Below are 22729 nucleotides of genomic sequence, written 5' to 3'. Positions count from 1 at the left end.
GATGCTCAGATTCAACAGCAAAAAAAAGTCTTAGTGCTTCACAGTGGCTACAATGTGACTAGAATGACAGATGATCAGACTATTAATTATAATAAATTTGATCAATATATGATGCCAAGCCCACTGGCAATATATAGGCAGCTAATATTTAAGAATGTCAGGGACAAATTCCTGAGGAAGTAACATTTAAACTAAGAGTTGATAGATGAATCACAGTCCTGCAGAAAAAAAGAGAATAAGGCTAGTATAAAAAGAGGTATATTCCAGGAATAAAAAAAGAAATTATTGCAAAAACAAAGAATAATTATTTTCTTCTTCTACTGTACAGCATGGTGACCTAGTTACACATACATGTACACATTCTTTTTTGTCACATTATCATGCTCCATCATAGTTCCCAGTGCTATGTATTGGGGAAATAAAAATTAATTATTTTAATTAATTAATTTTAAAAAGAATCATTATTGATAGGGATGAGGAGAAACTGAAACACTCCTGCACTGCTGAGGGAAACATAAAATGATGAGTGGCCTTGGAAAAGTGCCTCAGCAGTCTTTTAAAAGATGAAACGTAGTTACCATGTGACGCGGCAATTCTACTAAAAATTATACATTCAAGAGAACAGAAAATATATGTCCCCACAAAAATATACGCACAAATGTTCACAGCAGCACTGCTCATAATAGCTAAGAAGTAGAAACAAACCTAAGGCCATCAACTGATAAAGAGATAAACTGAAGTATTGCAATATCCATACAATGGAATGTTATTTGGCAGCAAAAAGAAATGAAGTATTTATTCAGGCCACACCATAGATGAAACTATTATGTTAAGTGAAAGTACAGAGACACAAATCATGACTGTATGATTCCACGGAAGACACGTCCACATTACGCAAATCTAAATAGACAGAAAGTAGATTAGTGGTTGCCTAGGGCTATGGAGGGTGGCCTGGACCAGAACGAGACAGACAATGACTGCTGATGGGTATGGGTCTTTTTTTAAGAGGGATGAAAATGTTCTAAAACTGGTTGCGTTGATGACTGCACAATTCTGTGGATACACGGACAGCCGCTGGATTGTACAATTTAAATGGGTGAAATGTATGGCATGTAAATTATATCTCAAAAAAAAAGTGCTGAAACTATGGCAGAGCCTAGGGCATAGGCAAAAGCATCAGTCCTTCAAGAAACAGGAGAATCCAGTAGAGTTAAAACTGGAGCATGCAGAGGAGACATCAACGAGGATTGGATATTTCTGGATTCACAAGCCGGGTTAAGAACTTTGGACTTTATGTTAACAGTGAAAGAAAACAATTAAGCGTTATGAACTAGGAGAAGGATACGACCATTTTTCTGTTTCCAAGAGAGGTCATTAAAGCATGAAAGAAAATAAATTAGAGAAAAATAAGAGGCTAAGCGATCATTAACAAGCTATGGGAGTAACACAGGAAAAATGATGGCGCATTGGTCTAATGTGCCGGCAATGGAGAAGGAAAGAAATGGATTAGCTGGAGAACAACTGAGAGTCAGATACAATGAGACTTGGTGATTCCTTAGAAGACAAAACAGATACAGACTATGCTTTGGTTGCTGGCTTGGCTAGTTGGGTATATATTGCTATAAATATATATATTTATATATCAAAAACACAGGCCAGCCAATTAAAAAATGGTCAGAAGATCTGCACAGACATTTCTCCAAAGGTAGCCAGATGGCCAAAAAGCACATGAAGAGATGCTCAACATCACTAATCATTAGAGAAATGCAAATCAAAACTACAATGAAGTACCATCTCACCCCAGGCAGAATGGCCATCATCAAAAAGTCTAAAAATAATAAATGCTGGAGAGGGTGTGGAGAAAAGGGAACCCTCCTACACTGTCAGGAGGAATATAAGCTGGTGGAACCACTGTGTAGAACAGTATGTAGGGTCCTTAAAAAACTAAATATCAAACTACCACATGAACCAGCAATCCCACTCCTGAGCATATATCTGCAGAAAACCGTAATTTGAAAGGATACATGCACCCCAATGTTCACTGCAGCACTATTTGCAATAGCCAAGACATGGAAGCAACCAAAATATCCATCAACAGAGGAACGGCTAAAGACGATGTGGCACATATGTGCAATGGAATATTACTCAGCCCTTAAAAAGAACGAAAACCTGCCATTTGCAGCAACACAGATGGACCTAGAAATTATCATACTAGGTGAAATAATTTAGACAAAGAAAGACAAATATCATATGAGATCCCTAATATGTAGATTCTAATAGAAATGACACACTAGAACTTACAGAATAGAAACAGACTGAAACCAAACTTAGGTTTACCAAAGGGGAGACATGGCAGGGGGGTGGGATAAATTACAGAGTTGGGACTGATGTAAACATATATTATATACAGAATAGCTGGGTAATGGGGACCTGCTGCATTGGAAAGGGAAGTTTACTAAGAAGTACAGTGTGGTAGCTAATTTGGGAAAAGAATGTGAAAAAAGAATGGATATATGTACATGTACAACCGATTTACTTTGCTGTACACCTGAGATTAACACAACTTTGTGAGTCAACTATAATCCAAAAAAATTTTTAAAAAAGGAAATATACTGTAAGTACAGTTTTTAAAATTATTTTTGTTGGGTAAACAATATTCTGTAAATCACATCTCAAGTTAACATCAACCTTCACCAACTAAGCAGAAGTAAACAGTCAATATTTGATATTCATGCACATCGTTAATACTGTCTGTTTTTCTATAAATCTGACATCTATCAAGATTCTTAGTAATATTAAATAATAGGAAAACCTTGTTTATTTCCACTTATTCAAGTAAAATATTAGGTGTAGAATCTGGCTGAGGTATATTGATAAAATTCTGACACATTAAGATCCCAGCCAACTATAAATAATGAAATAATAGTGGAAATTTTTTGCTAAGTTTAGATTTAAATTGTAAGGTATACTTGCTCTCTGAGCCGCTGCATCTGATATTCAAGTATTGGTTCTACTCTCCTGGTAGGTCCGGATAATCACTATGTAACATAGTATTTTAGAAAAGGAAGAGTCTGTGAATAAAACGAAGCTTTAAGAATGAGGGTTTTCTAGATACATGTACTCCGGTGTTCACTGTAGCTAGATACAATAGCCAAGACATGGGAGCAGCCTAAATGTCCACTGACAGAGGAGTGGATAAAGAAGATGGGGTACATACACACAATGGAATATTACTCAGCCATGAAAACAAATAATGCCACTTGCAGCAATATGGATGGACCTAGAAATTACCATGCTAAATGAAGTTAGGCTGTGAGACACCAATGTCATAATGCTATCACTTGTATGTATAGTCTAAAAAAATGGATACAATGGACTTTGCAGAATAGATACGGACCCACAGACTGAAAAATGTATGGTTTTCAAAAGAAGATGGGTTGGGGGTTGGGAGGATGGGCTGGGATTTGGGGATGGAAATGCTGGAAAATTGGGTTGTGATGATTATAAATGTCAGAAAATTCATTGAGTTAAAAAAAAGAATGAAGCTTTTCTATTAGATGACGGGCATTCAAATAAAAATGTAAAATGGATTATATTTTAAAAACAAAATTGATTGTATTAGATGATAGAAATTTGCTAAAATTAAGACAATATAAGTTTCAGTGCCAAATAAGTAGTAGAGGAGTTCCCGCTGCAGCTCAGCAGTAACAAACACGAGCATCCATGAGGCTGCATTTTCGATGACTGACCTTGCTCATCGGAGTGAGGGTCCGGCGTTGCTGCGAGCTGGGGTGCAGGTCACAGATGTAGCTTGGATCAGTGTGGCTGTGGCTGTGGCGTAGGCTGGCGGCTGCAGCTCCGATTTGAACCCCAGCCTGGGAACTTCTACATGCTGTCAGTGCGGCCCTAAGAAGCAAAAAACAAACAAAACTAAATATGTAGTAGAAATTATAGAAATGACGGAGCCTCTGCTATATATCAGGAATTAAAGTAGATCATTTATGCATCTATTACTGATCCTTGCAAGAACGCTGGAAGAAATGCACATTTTATGGCTGAGGAAAATGAGTTGGGGAAGAAGAGCCGAAGCATCAGGAGGAATGCACTTGAATCAAACAGCAACATTTACTCACTCCCTCTGCTTACTGAATTCCAGAAGATCGAGTCCTCCTCTACTGCAGGAAGATGTTTCCAGGAAATCATGGAGCGTATTTCTTTCATGTAATTCAAGATAGCGACCGTGGTCATATCTCCACTGTTGAATATATGTTCTATGAACTTGAAATCATGGACTTTCTTCCATTCAAAGCCTTTGAGAATTTTCAATTATTATAATTTTACTGTCTTCGGTGGTGCTTAATATTCACATTTGAAGTGCCAACTTTTACAAAGCCTAATGTAAACTTTCCCGTCTTTCAATTATTAAAACTTCTTGTGTTTGTTTTGGGTAGGTGTGTGCATAAGTACCAGGGCAAAGATAGCTCTCTACTCAAAACTATCTCGAGACTCTATTTTGTAATAGCGAAATAGCAAAATATTTTATCTTAAACTTGTTTACTGTTTGGATCACTCATATTTTCAATTCTTTCTTTTTCTTTTTTTTGGTCTGTAAGGGCCTTCTGTAACATGGAATGCATAGAAACATGTAATGTTTCTATGCAAACATAAGCTGAGAAGCAGATAGAGTTCTCATTTTTCAAAAGTGTCTTTTAAAGTTGTTAAAAGGTTTTTATTTTAAAATGGCATAAGCATACTTACATACATATCTATCTATCTATCTATCTATCTATCTATCTATCTATCTATCATCTATCTATCATCTATCTTTTTAGGGCTGCACCTGCGGCACATGGAGGTTCCCAGGCTAGGCGTCTCATTGGAGCTACAGCTGCTGGCTTACACCACAGCCAGAATATTGCAGTATCCGAGCCGTGTCTGCCACCTACACCACAGCTTATGGCGATGCCAGATCCTTAACCCACTGAGCGAGGCCAGGGATCAAACCTGCAACCACATAGTTTCTAGTCGATTCGTTTCCGCTGCAGCACGATGGGAACTCCCATTTATTTAATCTTATATTTAATTCTGAGGAGATGTTCCTTCTTTACCTGGTGGATTGCAAACATTTGAAAGAGAAACCAATACCAATTTTATTTTGATTTTCTGAATTTTCTTTTTTTTTTTTTTACTTTGAGTTTTTTCATTCTTAGAAAGAAAAATATGTCCATTATAGAATAATAGTTGAGTAGGTAATTGAGAAAACCTCTGAAATCACTTAGAAAAGATAGAAATAGTACAAAAATCATGTATCTGAAGTCACAGAAAGACCTGACAAGGCAGTGAAATACGTGACTAAGATACATGAAAAAAAATTAATCTAGTGAGAGAGGCTTGATATTGGGGAGCTTTTCCTATGTGAATCCCAAGCCTGGTGTGATGCTCAAATACTAAGCAGCATTTTCCATAACTTTAAAGAGCTGTAGAGTCAATGGAATCTAGGACACTAAGGGCAAGAAATTCTTAATAAACAAACCAGTCTCACAATTTCTACCCTGCAGGCACATATGTAATAGTATGGGTAATCTAGAAATAAAGTGAATCCTAGCTTCTAGATGCCCCAGTCACAGAAACTGAATTAAGAACATCTGAGATGACTAGCCCTTTGGCCTTAGGCTAGAAGAAAATTCCTCTCTAGGGGCAGAAAACTTCCTCTTAATTCTTAAATTATCTTGACTATTTTGATATAAACTTCCATAACTCCATTAAAAATAACTGGACACCTGAAAAGTTGATACAATAACAGGATCAAGAGACAGCAGAAAAAAGTCAATAGACATAAACTAACCAATGACACAGAAAATTAAGATACTGGACACAAACTTCAATAATTATTTTCAAAATGCTCCAAAAGATAAAAAATTATAAGGGCAGAAAATTGAAAATTACAAATAGCAAATGGAAATTCTAGGGCTGAAAAAAAATAAATGGAAAAAAGTGAACATGCATGGGTAGATTTAACAGCAGATTAAACATGGAGGAAAACAAAATTATTAACCTGAAAGGTGAATCAGAGGAAAATATCAGATTGAAAGTTGAAGAGATGAAAGTAACGGAAATTTCAGCGACAACAAAAAAGTTGAGAGTACAGATTATGGTAACATGTTCTAATACTTTTTTTTTTTTTTTTTTTTGTCTTTTGTTGCTGTTGTTGCTATTTCTTGGGCCGCTCCTGCAGCATATGGAGGTTCCCAGGCTAGGGGTCCAATTGGAGCTGAAGCCACTGGCCTACACCAGAGCCACAGCAACGCGGGATCCGAGCCGCGTCTGCAACCTACACCACAGCTCACGGCCACGCCGGATCGTTAACCCACTGAGCAAGGGCAGGGGCCGAACCCGCAACCTCATGGTTCCTAGTCGGATTCGTTAACCACTGCGCCACGACGGGAACTCCTCTAATGCTTATTTTAATTGAATTACCAAAAGAAGGGGACAGAGGAAATCGGAGAGGAAAAATATATGAAGAGGTAACTGAGAATTTTCCAAAGCTAATGAAAAGTTGATCGACCTATATATCTCAACCAGAATCATTAAAAAAAAAAATCAGCCTAATCTTGTCCTAGCAGAACTGTTGAAAGTCAAAGACAAAGAAAAAAATATAAAAAGGGTTGAAGTTTAAAAAAAAAGCGCCCGCATTTCCTTTAATAAAGCATCAGACCGACCATGAACTACTGAACAGAAATAAGGGAAGTAAGAAGTTAAAGAGGAGCAATATTCTCAAAGTCTTGAAGTAAAATAATTGCTCATGGAAAGCTATAGTCAGCAAAAAGAGTCATCAAGAATAAAAATGAGATACAAAGAGTTCCCTTGCGGCGCAGGGGGTGAAAGATCCAGTGTTCTCACTGCTGAGGCTCTGGTCACTGCTGTGTGGCAGGTTTGATCCCTGGTCTGGGAACTTCCACGTGTTGCAGGTATGGAAAAAAAAAAAATGAAATACAAACATATTTGGGCAAAGAAAAACTGAGACAAACCAACAACGGCAAATCCATTGTAATACAAAAACTAATAAATATTCTTCAGAGAGATGAAGAGTGATCTCAAATACACCTTTCACAAAAAAGTATAGTTTTCTTTTTTTTGGTAGTATCTTTGTGTGGTTTTGAACAAAAAAGTAACTCAAAATGGATCACGGAACTAAATGTCAGATGCAAAACTATTAAATCCTAAATGAAAACACAAGGAAAAGTCTAGATGATCTTAAGATTGGCTGTGACTTTCAGACAGAACCCTAAAAGCATAATCCATGAAACAAATAATTGCCATAAATCATTCAAATTTAAAACTTTCACTCTGCAGGACACTGTCAAAGAAATGAAAAGACAAGGCACTGACCGAGAAGAAATGATTGCAAAAGACATTATCTGAGAAAGGGTTGTGACTCCAAACATGCAAATAAGTCATAAAACTCACCAGTAAAAAATGAATAATCCAGTTTATAAATGAGCACAAGTTCTCAACAGACAACTCACCAAATGTATATACTGACAAAGAAGCACAGAGAGAGATGTTAACATCACATTATCAAGGAATTACAAAGTAAAACAATGAGATACTACTGCACACTTATTAGAAAGGCTAAAGTCCAAGAAAAAAAAAAAATGCTGGTGAGAATGTGAAGCAAGAGAAAACATCATTCATTGTTGGTGGGAATGAAAAACGGTCTGCCACTTTGGAAGGCAAAATTTGTCAAGATCTTACAAAACAAAGCATACTCTTACCTACTATTCAGCAATGACACTCCTTGGTATTTATCCAAAGGAGAGGAATACTTACGTCCACACAGATGCTTATAGGATAGTAGGTAAATGAATAAATAAACTACGCTCTGTCCAGACAATGGAATTTTATTTAGTCCTAAAAAGCAATGAACTACAAAAGGACGTGGAGGAATCTTAAATTTGTACTGCCAAGTGGAAGAAGCCGATCTGAAAAGGCTACAATACATATATCATTCCAACGATACGATCTTCTGGAAAGGACAAAACTATACAGGCTGGTGCTAAGGGCACCTTGGCTCCAGAAAGCAAATGCTGCCTATTCCTCACTGTCTGCCTTGCGCCCTCTGCTGACCAAGCTTAACGTCACGTCAGCCTGCAAAGCCACATTTAAAAAAATCTGTCTCCCAGACCACGGAACAGGAAAAGTTACGTGCATTTGGAGCCAAGTGGCAAGGAATTGATAACTGGAAGCATCAACAATATTTGTAGGGAGGAAAGCAAAGAAAATGATAAATAAGTGAGTAACTATAAATCAATACTGACTATACAAATTATAATAATTATTAATTTTGAACTTCAAAAAGAACAAGAATAAAATAATGTGACTACAGTAGTATATGTGCTGCTAGGTCGGAAATATGATCCCAGCAGTCTGCTCACTAAGATATTAAGATGGTAAAGAAATATTTAATAACTATGACAATGAAAGTATAAAATAAAATTGTTAAAAAATATATTTCAAAGAAAAACACACAACAGGCAACACAAATTGAAAGTAAATAGCTTGGAGTTCCCACTGTGGCACAGCAGAAGGAAATTCGACTAGGCACCATGAGGTTGCGGGTTCGATCCCTGGCCTCGCTCAGTGGGTTAAGGATCTGGCATTGCTGTGAGTTGTGGTGTAGGTCGCAGATGTGGCTCGGATCCGGAGTTACTGTGGCTCTGGTGTAGGCTGGCGGCTGTAGCTCTGATTAGACCCCTAGCCTGGGAACCACCATATGCCACGGGCGTGGCCCTAAAAGGACAAAAGACAATAAAATAAAATAAAATAAAATAAAATAAAACCATTCTCTAAAAAGAAGAAAGAAAGTAAATAGCTACATGGTAAATTTAAAACTAAATATATCAATAATTATGTTAAAGGTAAGTAAATGAGAAAAAGCTAAATATCGCGATGAAAAATGCTAGATTGTAATTTTTTGAAAAATTAAATAAATGCTGCTATTGAGAACACACCTTAAATATAAAGCAGAGAGGGTGAGGTGTAAAAGGATGGAAAACAAAAACCTGACAGAAGCAAACCAAAAGAAAGATACAGTAGCCATATTACTATTTCATAAAACAAGACTGCAAAGAAAAAACAGAACACAGAAAGATATTTTATAGGGTGAGAATTTTAATTCACCAGTACATTATAAAAATTGCAACATCTTATGCTATTAATAACAAAGCCTCAGAAAATATAAAAGAACAATGACTAAATAAAAGGGCTACAGAAAAAACACAATCAGTGAAATACTGTAATCTACCTCCCAAATAAGGATGAGTTATTATCTCTAAGAGTATGTAGGAATTTTTCTTTTTCTTTTCTTTTCATGGCTGCACCTGTGGCATATGGACATCCCTGGGTCAGGGACTGAACCTGAGTCATGCTGCGGTAATGCCAGATCCTTTAATCTACTGCATGGGGCCAGGAATTGAACCCATGCATCTGTAGTGACCTGGGCACTGCAGTCAGATTCTTAGTCCACTGTACCACAGCGGGAACTCCCAAGGAATATTTCTGATACAACTTCAATACACAAAAATAAGTTTTTCTATATAGTAGAACCAATTGTTAGGAACGTAAAAATGTCGAAGTTGCAATTTAATAGCACATCCAAATGTCAAATATCTAGATATAAATCACTTGAAAAAAGTTCAGGACTTATATACTGAACTATAAAACACTGAGGGGAGAAACGGAAAAATCCTAGATAGAGCTGCATCATGTTTATGGATTACAAAATTGACTACTCTGAAAATATAATTTCTCCCCAAATTAGTTCAAAGGTTAAAAAACTCTCACAAGTGGAGTTCCCATGATGGTGTGACAGGATCAGCAGTGTCTCTGGAAACCTGGGACCCAAGTCCCATCCCTCGCCTGGCACAGTGGGTTAAAGATCTGGCGTGGCCTTAGCTGCAAATGCAGCTCAGATGTGATCCCTGACCTGGGAATTCCATATGCCATGGGGTGGACAAAAAAGATTAAAAAAAAAAGCACTCATAATTGAAGCCTCAGAAAAATATATTAATGATACAAAAGAGCTTCTAAACTTTGTATGGAAATACAATGAGCCAACAGCCAAAACACCCCTAAAGAAAACAAGTTAGATAGACAGCGTCTACTAGACACTAACTTCTTAAGGAGCTATAAGTAAATGATCAGGATATTAACAAGAGACAAGTAGTCCAATGTTACAGATGGAAAAGCCCAAAAAGGCCTTATTATTGAATATTCTTTTTTTTAAAAGTTAAGTCAAACATTCCACTATAAACAAAATTCATTCCAGGTTCACTATAGACCTGAAAGTGACAGATAAAACCATAAAGCTTCTAGACATAATACAGGAGAATATTTTCATGGGCTATTCCTTAGGATAAGGAAATATATTTAAGCATGACAGAAGCAGGATTAAAATCAAAGTAAATATTGATATATTGGTGAACATTAAAATTAAGATTCTGTTCATCATAAGAACCTATAAGAGCGTCAAAACAAAACAAAACAAAACAAAATATAGGGAAGAGCCTTTTGATACATAAAGGCTAACACTCTAACATCCAGAATATACCTTTTCCTTTTTTAAAGGAAAAGAATTCTATAAATCAGTACCACTAAAAATAAAATACAAAAAAAAAAAAAATAGTAAGCATCACGAACATACCAACACGGTAGATGGTACCCAAATGACCAGGAGACATATTTTAAAAGTTCAGTCATTTGTCATCAGTAAAAGGGACATTCACATACAACGGCACATGCACCTACAATCTCAGATGCATGGATGCGTAGCTATGTGTGTGCGCGCATGCGTACCACCTAGGCATGCAGGCAGCCACCTGAAATACAGCTAAAAATAAAGGCGCAATAATGTAGGTAAAGAGCAATGGAAACTTTCACGTAAGTCCTGGTAAAAGTATACACGTGTAGCCTTTTAACAGACACTGAAATGAGAGGTGCCAAATGGACAAAGAAGCCCCATTTCAGAGAGAAATTTCCATCGATGAGCATGAGAAGTCGATCCGGCTTGTGAAATGCTGCTTAGTGCCGCATTCATTTCAGACAGGCCAGACCCCCAAGGAATGGGAGTAAAGCTCCCTGGAGGGTGTTTTATTTCCGATCGGCGGAGCATATAATGACCAGCAGCCACGGTCCGCAGAGCATCTGAGGACCACCAGCCGTGTTCCTACCACGATGCCAAAGGGTCTGATACAGGAAGAGCTGGCCCTGGTTTCTGTCTCGCAGATATTTCCTATTCTTTGATTGCAGTGTATTTGAATGTCTTCCTTCTTCTTTCCAGTTTATTTTCTTTCATTTAATTAGGTAATGAATTTTTGGATGGGAAAGGAATTTATTGGTGGAAATGAGGGGACAGCGCCCAGGCTCTCCTGTGTGTAGGGTGGGCCATTTGTCCAAACGGCCACCATTGGGGATGTATTTGATCCCACAACCATCCCAGAGGAGGCATTTTTCTGCTGCTATGTTTTGAAATCCATCTGCCTTAGACGTAGTAAACCCCCACCTCTTGGAAAGGTGGATTTTCTGACGGTCTGGGAGCTTGAACTTGGCCTGGGTAGGACCTGAATCACCTGCTCCTTATTCTGCACTTGGGGCGGATGGACATGATGACGTGGCCACTGTGCCCTGGGGCTTTCCAAGAGCACCACGCCTATCTGTCTGGAGCCTGGACTGGGGGCAGCACGCCAGACACGAATGTCCACTGGAAAGGGCTGCTCCAAGGTTCCCTAGAGCAATGCGTACAGGCAACAGGCTGCACACGTCACTGAGGACACTGCTGTTTGGGACCAAAGTACACTGACCCCTGCGGGGAGACGAGCATGGTCAGCTTGATTGGCTGCCAACGTTTAGAACTTTAAATCTTTGTGTGCACCATATACTCTTTAGAAAAAGTCATCAGATTGTCTTAATTTGTTAATAACTCAAAACTTAATAATGTAGAACATAAATTGTGTAAATACTTTTCAAAAAGGTGCATTTGATTATGTTTAATAATCCCCAGAACCTCATGAAAACAGTAAGTGGACATTTCTAATTTCCTCCAGTAGTGAAAGCTACAAACTCTTCAAGTATCACCCATATTACTTTTCCTAATTATTAAGAAATTGATTAGATTTTTTTTGAGAAAAGCTCTGACCCCTTCAAAATGATGGCTTTGCACCCTAGTAATTCTATGAGAAAAATATAGTTAGCTAGTTATAGTTCATTCTAGATTATTTCTTTTTACTTGAGAATTTGACAGTGCTAACAGAAGATGTTTCTTTTCACAGGTTAAAATAATTATTCCTTTGGGAACATTCTGTTAACTTCATTTATAGAGATCTAGATGCCATCTAAGCAAAAGGGAAAAAATGTGATACATAAAAAACTCAAGTGGAAAAACAAGTACGTAGATGACTCTGCATCAAGTGGAAATAGACTGAAAAATCAAACACCATTCCATAACTGTATTGACCTTCCCACTTGGTAGGCTGTGTGTGGAACTCAACTCGGTTGTCAGATGAAGGTGAACAGAATATGAGGTAAAGAAATACTGGAGTCTTTGCCTGGTACTCAAGGGACTGAAGCAAAGCAGAGAAAAATGTTCACAGTGTCAAACACTGCAAATACAGTGAGTAGCACTGAATACATAGAATAGAGTCAGGGTGTGTTTGGAGAATGCGAACAGCAGTGCTAGGGCATAAAACACGTGGCATGAAAACAAGGCTAAACTGCTTGTAGGATCTTTTCCACTGGTTCCCAAAACTCTTCTAACCACCTGGGGTGAATAAAAATTTATGTTCTCTCATTCAGATATCCTTACATATTTTTTCTTTTTATTACGGTATACTCGTTTTTAATCTAATTTAGAGTTATATAAATCATCTCTTGTGGTGTAATTTTTTCTTCTCAAGAAAATTTCTCAGGTATAGCTATTAATTTCTCCCTAGTGGAAAGTTATATGTCAGTTCTCTGGTAGACTGAGTGCTCCTTTTTCAATTTCAAAAACAGTGATCATATTTACAGATGTAAAGGGGGAATTTGCTGAAGCAAACTGTCATTCCTAAAGATGATGTGGGGAAAGAAATGCTAAATTCAAGTATGGTAGTAATTCAAATTGTTCTCACATTTTATTTGCATCAAGAAAGTAGAAAAAGCAAAGTTTACCTATTATTCTCTTATTTTGTTCAATAAAAATAATTTCATTTATGCATCTACTTGTTACTGTTACCAAAAAAAGATATCAGTAATATACAAAAGTACACTAGGGAGTTTCTGCTGTGGCTCAGTGGAAACGAATCTAACTAGTATCCATGAGGATGTGGGTTTGATCTCTGACCCTACTCAGTGGGTGAAGGATCTAGCGTTGCTGTGAGGTGCGGTGTAGGTCACAGATGTGGCTCAGATATGGTGGTGCCGCGGGTGTGGTGTAAGCCAGCAGCTGTAGCTCCGATTAGACCTCTATCCTGGGGACTTCCATATGCTGCACCTGCGGCCCTTTAAAAAAAAAAAAAAAGTACAATAAATTGTGAAGTTATTTTTATGAGAGTTGTGTGATTAAGTAAAGCAGAGGACATTGTGATTTAAAAAAAAAAATTATAGATTCCCTTCATTCAAGGGGCCAGAAGAGTATCCACTGTTCTATCCTAGGAAACAACTTTTAAACAGATTTCTTGAGAGCAAGGCCTCTAGGTTTCTGGGTGTACTTGACAAGTTGCATGAAGATATTAGACACCATTTCATAAGCTTATCATCCTGAAAATAGGATTTAACAAGTAAAGTAGAATAATGAGGATGTCAACTTTTTTTTGAAACTTCACCCCTTTCCTTCCCTCTTTTAGTTATCAGCAATTCTCCTTTCTTTTTCTTTCTTTCTCTTTCTTTCTTTCTCTTTCTTTCTTTCTCTCTCTCTCTCTCTCTCTCTCTCTTTCTTTCTCTTTCTTTCTTCTTTCCTTCCTTTCTTTCCTTCTTTCTTTCTCTTTTTAGGGGGGGATTATATGACATCTTATTTTAGTCTTGGTTGCCCTAGAGACATAGGAGGTGAATGAGAAAACAATGAACATCCAATAACTTGGCAAAATATTTCTAAACACGACTTCTGGTTTCCACTTCCATTCTCACAACAATAAAACCTGAGCAAACTGAAAATCAACAACTTGTCTTAGATCCATCTGAGGTGAGGTCGCAGGGCAACCTGCTGCCCTGAAAACTAGACAGATGGACACAGACAGTCATAGCTTACCAGGAGGGGAAGGCCAGAAGCAGCAGCCCACAGCTGGAGCCAATATCAGTAAGCACATGTGAAACTGCAATTGACTGATGGCTGTAGGCCCAGTGCAGACTAACCTGAGAGTCGAAATCTCCAAGGGGGCCCAGGCTTAGTGGAGCTACACTTTACAAGGATCTTACTGTGAGATCACAGAGTCATTCCCTAGTGCTTCCCGCAGAAAGTGGGAAATGTAACCACTGTGAGATATGCCCAGAGCTTTCTGTTATCCTTTACAAGGTCTGTTGTAAAGGAAAGTATTCTACCAGAGCCTAGCCCACTGGCCTGGGGGTAGGAAAACACCCAATTCCAGCCCCCTCTAGCCTTCCACATGGAGGAAGAGAAACACCCAATTCGTGCTTACTATATGACACAGACCTAATCATAGGACTATAGGGTGCTTTTCCTCCTCCCTTGCCATACCACCACACCAATAGAATTCCTAAAAAACTGCCAGCCTCGGATCTGACTTCAGAAGTCCCAAGGGACATCCCAAAGCAACAGGAGAAACATGAGCAAAAATACAAGAGAAAATTTTAGCCTCTGGCACTAAGACTCCAACAAACCATAAAAACAGCCAAACTCCTAGTCAGGGAAAAATGAAAACTTCACACTCAGAGTCTGTCTTCATCAGTTACTTTCACCTGATACTGTTGCCAAAACTGAGCCTCTGTGCACCAAGACAGAATTGATTCTTGAAGACAGAGTTTTGGGTAAAGAAGAAAAGAATATCTTTATTGCTTTGCCTGGAACAGGAGAACATAGCAGGCTTATGCCTTCAAAAATTGTGTGTTTGAAGAGTTCCCACTGTGGCACTGTGGGTTAAGAATTTGACTACATCAGCTTAGGTGGCTGCAGAGGCATGGGTTCAATCCCCAGCCCAGCACAGTGGGTTAAGGGGTCCATTGTTGCAGTAGCTGCAGTATAAGTCACAGCTGTGGCTCAGATTCAATCCATGGCCCGGGAATTTCCATATGCCATGGGTGCGGCCATTTAAAAAAAAAAATGTGTGTCCCAACTCAGGAGGATTTGATGAGAAGTTTTTTGTTTTTTGTTTTGTTTTGTCTTATTTTTTGTCTTTTTAGGGCCGCACCCATGGTATATGGTGGTTTCCACGCGAGGGGTCCAGTCGGAGCTGTAACTGCCAGCCTACACCAAAGCAACAACAATGCCAGATCTGAGCTGTATCTGTGACCTATACCACAGCTCATGGCAATGCCGGATCCTTGACCCACAGATCGAAGCCAGGGATAGAACCTGTGTCCTCATTGTTACTAGTCAGATTCATTTCCACTGAGCCATGATGGGAACTCCATTTTGTGTGTGTGTGTGAAAAGTTTTATAGCAATGCTTCAAGGATGGGGCTGCTGATAAGGATCAGGCTATGTGTGTATTCCTTTAATCAGACCTGATAGGGTCCTCCGATGAGCTTCTGTGGTTGTTGAGGTTATAAAACTGTGACCTTCTCTCTGGGATGAAGAAGACTTCTTCAGGAAGTTAACATCTTCCACTTGTTGGGGTTTTAGTTCTGCAGAAGAACTTAGATACTATTCTGTGTATCACTTAAGGGGGAACCAGGACTCTGTCCCCAGGCTGTACTGTTGTTTCTTGACTGTTTCTCGCTTGTCTCTGTATCCTTTCCCTTCCCCGATTAGCAAATGTTTGAACCTGCCCTCAGAGAAGGTCACGGAGGCCAAAGCGTATTCCCTACAAGCAAGAAACAGGGGATGCAAGAAAGCTTTCATGCCCAGGAGCCCCACAGGGTTCTGCTATGTTTCAATACATCATGCGTGGTTTCAACAAAATGTTACAAAGCATGCTAAAAGGCAAAACAAACAAACAAACAAAGACCCCCACATAATCTGATGTTCATATATGAGTAAATTTCTAAATGTTTAGATGGAGAAATCTGAATGTTCATAAATGGCAGAGAATTTAGAATTATCAGACTAGAAATTTAAAATAACTATGATTAACATGTTAAGGGCCGTAAAGGAGAGTAGACAACATGCAAAAACAGAAAGGTACTAGAACAATGGAAGCTCCAAGAATCAAAAGGAAATGTTAGAAATCAAAGACACTGTAACAGAAACGAAAAACAGAGCGGATGAGCTCATCAGTAGACTGGACACAGCCAAGGAAAGCATCAACAAGTATGCTACTGAAGGTGCATCAGTAGAAACTTCCAAACTTGAAAGGTAAATAGGAAGAAGAATGAAAAAGATGGAAGAGAATATCCAAAACCTGGAACAGTAAAACCAGGAGAAGAAAATAAAAAGGGAATAGACATAACAGTTGGAGAAATAATAACTGAGAATTTTTCAGAATTAATGACAGCCACTAAACCGATCCAGGAGGCACAGAGAACCCCAAGCATAATAAATACTAAAAAACCTACACACAGGCAGACCATAGTCTCACTGTAAGAAATCCAGACCAAGAGAAAATCTTGATGTAGAACAGCTGTGCCTGAGTCTTCTCCGATATTCACTATCTTGGACAAGGCCCTGGAAAGAATGATTCAATACCAAACGTATAAAGTATCTGACATATGGACTACGAAGAGGTTATCAAGGTATAACATGGTTGGGACCCAAGAGGAAAAAAAAATAAAAAAGCACATTAGGAGAACATAGACTCAGAGAAATGGAGTATATAGCCATGGTCTAACAAACTGGGTGAGCTATGCTGGTTCCTCTGGAGGAGGCATAGGATTTAGTTATGAGCTGGTCAGACAGGGATTTTCTAGGAGGGAGGACTCCCTTTGAATCTGCCAATCAACAAGTATGTACTTTGTTTCTGTGGTTTGCAAGGTACGTGGCAAAGTGGAGCGGATCATAAAAATGCCTCAGACATATGGAGTCCTCGCTGTGGCACGGTGGGTTAAGAATCCAGCCGCAGTGGCTTGGTTCACTGGGGCACATGGGTTTGATCCCTGGCCTGGTGCAGTGGGTTAAAGGATCCAGTGTTGTCACAACTACAGCTGTGGCATAAGATCAGATTCAATCCCTGGCCTGGGAATTCTACATGCCATGGGTAGGGCCATAAAAAAAAACAAAAAAATAGCATCAGACATGGGCCCATTTTTTAGTAACTTGAAATCTATTGGGAAAGAACCAGTAGCCATCATACAGAGAACAGTAAAGTCAGAGTCAGAGCTCTGGGAATCTCTTCAACTCTCTGAAATGAGTCAGTTTTATGGACTGGGGTAACTATTTCTTGTAATAATGAAAAGTTTATTCCCTTGAAAGATAATCAAACATTCCTTGTGTGTATTCTGCGAGGATTAAATGAAGTATACATGAAACTACCTGGTTTCTATTAGCAGTTTAATGCACACACACTGAATATCTTGACTGGGGCATCCAATAATGCAAGACTTTAAGAGTAAGACAAGGCAGCCATAGTCGATGTAAATGCTCTGAGTTCAGCCAAAGATCATATACAAAAAGTCGTCAAAGTTCTTAGAACCATCTCTGTTATCAATGACGGTAACTCAGATACAATACTGCGTTATGGGTGGAGGTATGAATATTGGTCTTAGAAGTAGTAGGAGTTTTGATTTCCGTTTCTCTAATACTTAGGGATGACGAACATCTTTTCATGTGCCTACTGGCCATCCATATGCTGGTTTTGGAGAAATGTCTATTTCGATCTTCTATGCATATTTTGATTGGGTTGGTTTTGTTGTTGGTTTTTGCTGTTGTTGTTGTTCCTGACTTGTAGTTGTTTACTATTCACAATAGCCAAGGCATGGAAGCAACCTAAATTTTCTTCAACAGAAGAATGGATTAAGATGTTGTGTAGGGTTAAGGTTGTACATATGTGTACACATACACAATGGAATACTACTCAGTCATAAAAAAAAAACAAAAGAATGCCATTGCAGCAACATGGATGGAACTAGAAATTCTCATACTAAGTGAAATAAGTCAGAAAGAGAAAGACAAGTAGCACGTGATATCATTTATATGTGGAATCTAAAGTATGGCACAAACGAATATTCTATTCTAGCTACAGAATAGAAACAGACTCATAGACATAGAGAACAGACTTGTGGTTGCTGGGGGTGGGGAGGGAAGGGAGTGGGATAGACTGGGAGCCTGGGGTTAGTAGATGCAAACCACCACATTTGAAATGGATAAGCAATGAGATTCTACTGTATAGCACAGGGAACTATATCCAATCTCCTAGGATAGAACATGATGGAAGATCACATGAGAAAAATAATGTGTATGCAGATACATCCATGACTGGGTCACTTTGCTGCACACAAGAAATTGGCACAAAACTGTGCATCAACTATACTTTGATTTTTAAAAGTTTAGGAACCTACAGAACATAATAATTTTAAAAAAGGTAATAGACGTGATGGTGCCCACCATATCTCCATATATCACATCAATATGATTTTCAAAAAATGGATCACTGGGATGGTAATACGTTGCCATTAACGTAAGCAAACAGTAAACCAGCTGCAGCTGTCGTGCCATATATGGTATATGGAGGCATCGCGTGCCAGAGATCAACGCTGCTTCCGGCACTTATTATGCAGTTTTGGACTAGAGCTGGAGTCAGCAATCTTTTTTTTTAAAGGGCCACTTAGTAAATATTGCAGACTGGCAGGCCACATAGTCTATGTCTCAATTACGCCTCTCTCACTGCAGCACAGAAGCAGGCATAGACGATACGTAAATAAATGGATGTGACTGTGTTCCAATAAAACTTCACAAAAATGGGTGATGGGGAGTTCCCACTGTGGCTCAGTGGGAATGAACCCAGCTAGTGTCCACGAGGATGTGAGTCTGATTCCCCAAAGCACCTGAGGTGTCCGACAGGGATGTGTGAGGGATGGACACGTACTCAGAGCAATCTTGGGCCCAAGGTGGGCGTCTGTACATAAATGCCCCTAGGTCCCCATTGCCTGGTAAGGCAGTGCAGAGGCTGGTGTCTCAGGCATAGCCCCAGTAGGCTCGAGTCCCAGGAGACCAGTGATAAACCACTAATAAATGCACATTCACGTGGCTTTTCTCTTGCCCCTATTTCTGCTTTCCCTCTTTCTTCCAGACTTCCTGTGGTCACCTCCTAAATGAAGGATCTGCATTCAAACCTTTGTTTCTAGGTCTGCTTTGGGGAAAACCCAACATAAATCATATGGCAACTCAAAATATAAAAAAAAATATGAGTTAAATATATGTAATAAAATGAATGTATAAATATCCATTTTAGGAATTCCCTTTGTGGCTCAGCAGTTAACAAACCTGACTAGGATCCATGAAGATACGGGTTCGAGCCCTGGCCTCACTCAGTGGGTTAAGGATCTGGCGTTGCCTTGAGCTGTGGTGTAGGTCACAGACGTGCTTGGATCCTGACCTACTGTGACTGTGGCGTAGGCTGGGAGCTCTAGCTCCGATTTGACCCCTAGCCTGGAAACTTCCATATGCCACAGGTGCAGCCCTAAAAAAAAGCAAAAAATATATATATATATATATTTTATGCTTTATATATGTTATATTTATACACACAGATTATATTAATTATAATAAATATAAATCATATTAATTATAATTAAATATAAATTATAGTTAAAATATTTAATAAAATTATATTCAATTATAATTACACATAAATTATAGTTAAAATATTAAATAGAAATTTATATTTAAATAGAAATTTATGGAGTTCCTGTCGTGGCACAGTGGCTAACGAATCCAACTAGGAACCATGAGGTTGTGGGTTCGGTCCCTGGCCTTGCTCAGTGGGTTAAGGATCTGGCGTTGCCGTGAGCTGTGGTGTAGGTCACAGACACAGCTTGGATCTGGCATTGCTGTGGCTCTGGCGTAGGCCGGTGGCTACAGCTCTGATTAGACTCCTAGCCTGGGAACCTCCATATGCCACAGGAGCAGCCCTAGAAAAGGCAAAAAGACAAAAAAAAAAAAAAAGAAGAAAAAAAGAAAAAAAAAGGAATTTAATTTATACATATATATAAAACAAAACCAGTTACATCACTTTATGTGGACACTGAATACATCACTCCTCAGAGGCAGGTCTTGCCCAGCAGTCATGTGGGTTGAAGGAATATGTGAGTCATGCTGTGATCCTAGCAATAGGAAACAGCACCAAAACCTTTCCAACCCATAATGCACACGGGCATAATATAATTAGATCAGCAAATCAAGCAGAGAGTTTAAAGTCTAAATGGAAGACAATTAAAATGATCCCTATTATTCACGCTGAGAAACCGATCCTGGGCAGCGCATGCATTGCAAGAATTGTTATGAGATAAAAGAGCACATAGTCTGCACAGTCTGACCAGTATCACATTCCCTGACCTGTTCTTGGAAGAGCTCTTAAGAAAGAAAAATTGAACCTACAGAATTAAGCAGTGGAAAATTGGTTCCTTCTGCTAAAGCGAAAAGAGCATTTGTTTATAAAATGTAAAGCCTCTGTAGAGAGAGTCTATTAGGCATCAGGAATAATCTAGATGCCTTTAAACATGCATATGAACTGAAGTAATGTGTTAAAGGCTAAGAGTTTCCACACTATGTGGCAATACAAGAGATCATCATTTTAAATTTCCATTTCCTATCCATAGATACATCAAGGGTCACGGTCAAAGCCTGAAATTTCTTCAGTATCAAACTCTCAACATTTAAAATTATAAATAATTCTCAATAAATCGAATGCTGAAAAATGCATTCTGTGTTAAAAATGAGATTTTTTAAATAACTGAAGACAAACATGAAGAGTTTAGCAAAGTCAAATAAAAGGATTTAAATATGTGATAGTTTCAAGATGTTTTAGCCCAATTTAATTTCTAATTTTCTTAACTGTCTTGTTTGACTTGATTTTTCTCATTCCAGAATTTTTCTCTTTCAGTGAAATTTGCTACAACCATGATATTCAGTAAATAATCTAGTGTATGAAAAGAGTATTTATGTTTCTTTTAAAATTATTGTTGTCACTTGGCCCTAAGAAATTTCATTTAGCGGCAGGTATTGAGTGGGTGAAGGCGGGAATGGAAAGGGGTTTAGATGATTTTACTGGGGTACAAAACCCATAATAAAAAAGACAAAAGGAGGAAAATGAAAGAAATATTAAGAACTGTACTTATTCTGACCTACTCTTCAATTTAATACAGATTTTATAAGAATTTAGAAAATCACACTAAATTATGTATAGTAAAAATACAAACTTGCAATCATTTATACTTGTAATTTCCTGATAATTTAAAGTGAAATGCATATTTTTATTAAAACTCAATAGTTTGAACTAAGTAAATAAATTTCATAGAAAAATTTACCATCCTTGTTACTTGTAGAATAAGAAATTAGGAGTTCCCGTCGTGGCGCAGTGGTTAAGCAATCGACTAGGAACCATGAGGTTGCGGGTTTGGTCCCTGCCCTTGCTCAGTGGGTTAACGATCCGGCGTTGCCATGAGCAGTGGTGTAGGTTGCAGACACGGCTCGGATCCAGCGTTGCTGTGGCTCTGGTGTAGGCCGATGGCTACAGCTCCGGCTGGACCGGAGCCTGGGAACCTCCATATGCCGCGGGAGCGGCCCAAGAAATAGCAAAAAGACAAAAAAAAAAAAAAAATTAAAAAAAAATATTGTCTAGATTTAATTTTGAGCTACTTTCCAGAGTTAAATTTTTAGCTAATACCCATCTCCATAAATATATTCTGTAATTCCTAGTGTTTTATGTTTCATATTGGAGAGGGATTAGACAAGCTCAGAAGTATAGAATTGTTGTTTAATATTAAATTTTATAAAGATTTGAAAATTTTTTTTTTTGTCTTTTTTTTTTTTTTTTGCTATTTCTTGGGTTGCTCCCGCGGCATATGGAGGTTCCCAGGCTAGGGGTTGAATCGGAGCTGTAGCCACCGGCCTACGCCAGAGCCACAACAACGCGGGATCCAAGCCGCGTCTGCGACCTACACCACAGCTCACGGCAACGCTGGATCCTTAACCCACTGAGCAAGGGCAGGGACCGAACCCGCAACCTCATGGTTCCTAGTTGGATTCGTTAACCACTGCGCCACGACGGGAACTCCTTGAAACTTTTTACTATGACTAAAAAGCCAAACGCGTATAAATGAAACAATTCTTAGTCATAAGAACCACGATGTCATAAGCGGAGTCCCCCAGAGAGGGCCGGGCCAAATCCTTGTTTTGGAAATGAAGAAATCTGCATTTAGGGACATTTAATAATAATCCTAAGAGTTAGAAAAACTGAATATTAGATAAAATATCTCCTGCCGTCTTTTCACATATTGCCTTAAATGTAAAAAATGCCTTAGACAGCAAACATTTCTGGCCCCAGAGAGTGGGGAAGCCATACTGATGAAACGGAAAATAGCATTTTTACGGTATGGGAGCTAGCCTCCTATTTTTTAGTAAAGTGATTCAAAATTCCAGACCTACCCGA

The 22729-nt window shown here is 38.6% G+C and overlaps 1 non-coding gene across 1 annotated transcript; it reads right to left on the bottom strand.

The window, feature by feature from the left end:
* Positions 1-11766: 11766 nt before the first annotated feature.
* Positions 11767-11899, bottom strand: LOC146398765 (small nucleolar RNA SNORA70). Its single transcript, XR_014818506.1, has one exon. It is a non-coding gene; the product is annotated as a small nucleolar RNA SNORA70 (small nucleolar RNA).
* Between the last annotated feature and the right edge of the window lie 10830 nt (positions 11900-22729).

The sequence above is a fragment of the Sus scrofa genome, chromosome 10, assembly GCF_054392235.1.
Source record: "Sus scrofa isolate SSC_HxYL_T2T_F1_AM1 chromosome 10, Sscrofa_HxYL_maternal_Yorkshire_Landrace_v2.0, whole genome shotgun sequence".
NCBI lineage: Eukaryota > Metazoa > Chordata > Mammalia > Artiodactyla > Suidae > Sus > Sus scrofa.
The sequence above is the reverse complement of the archived record's forward strand: the minus strand, read 5'-3'. Positions and strand labels throughout refer to the sequence as shown.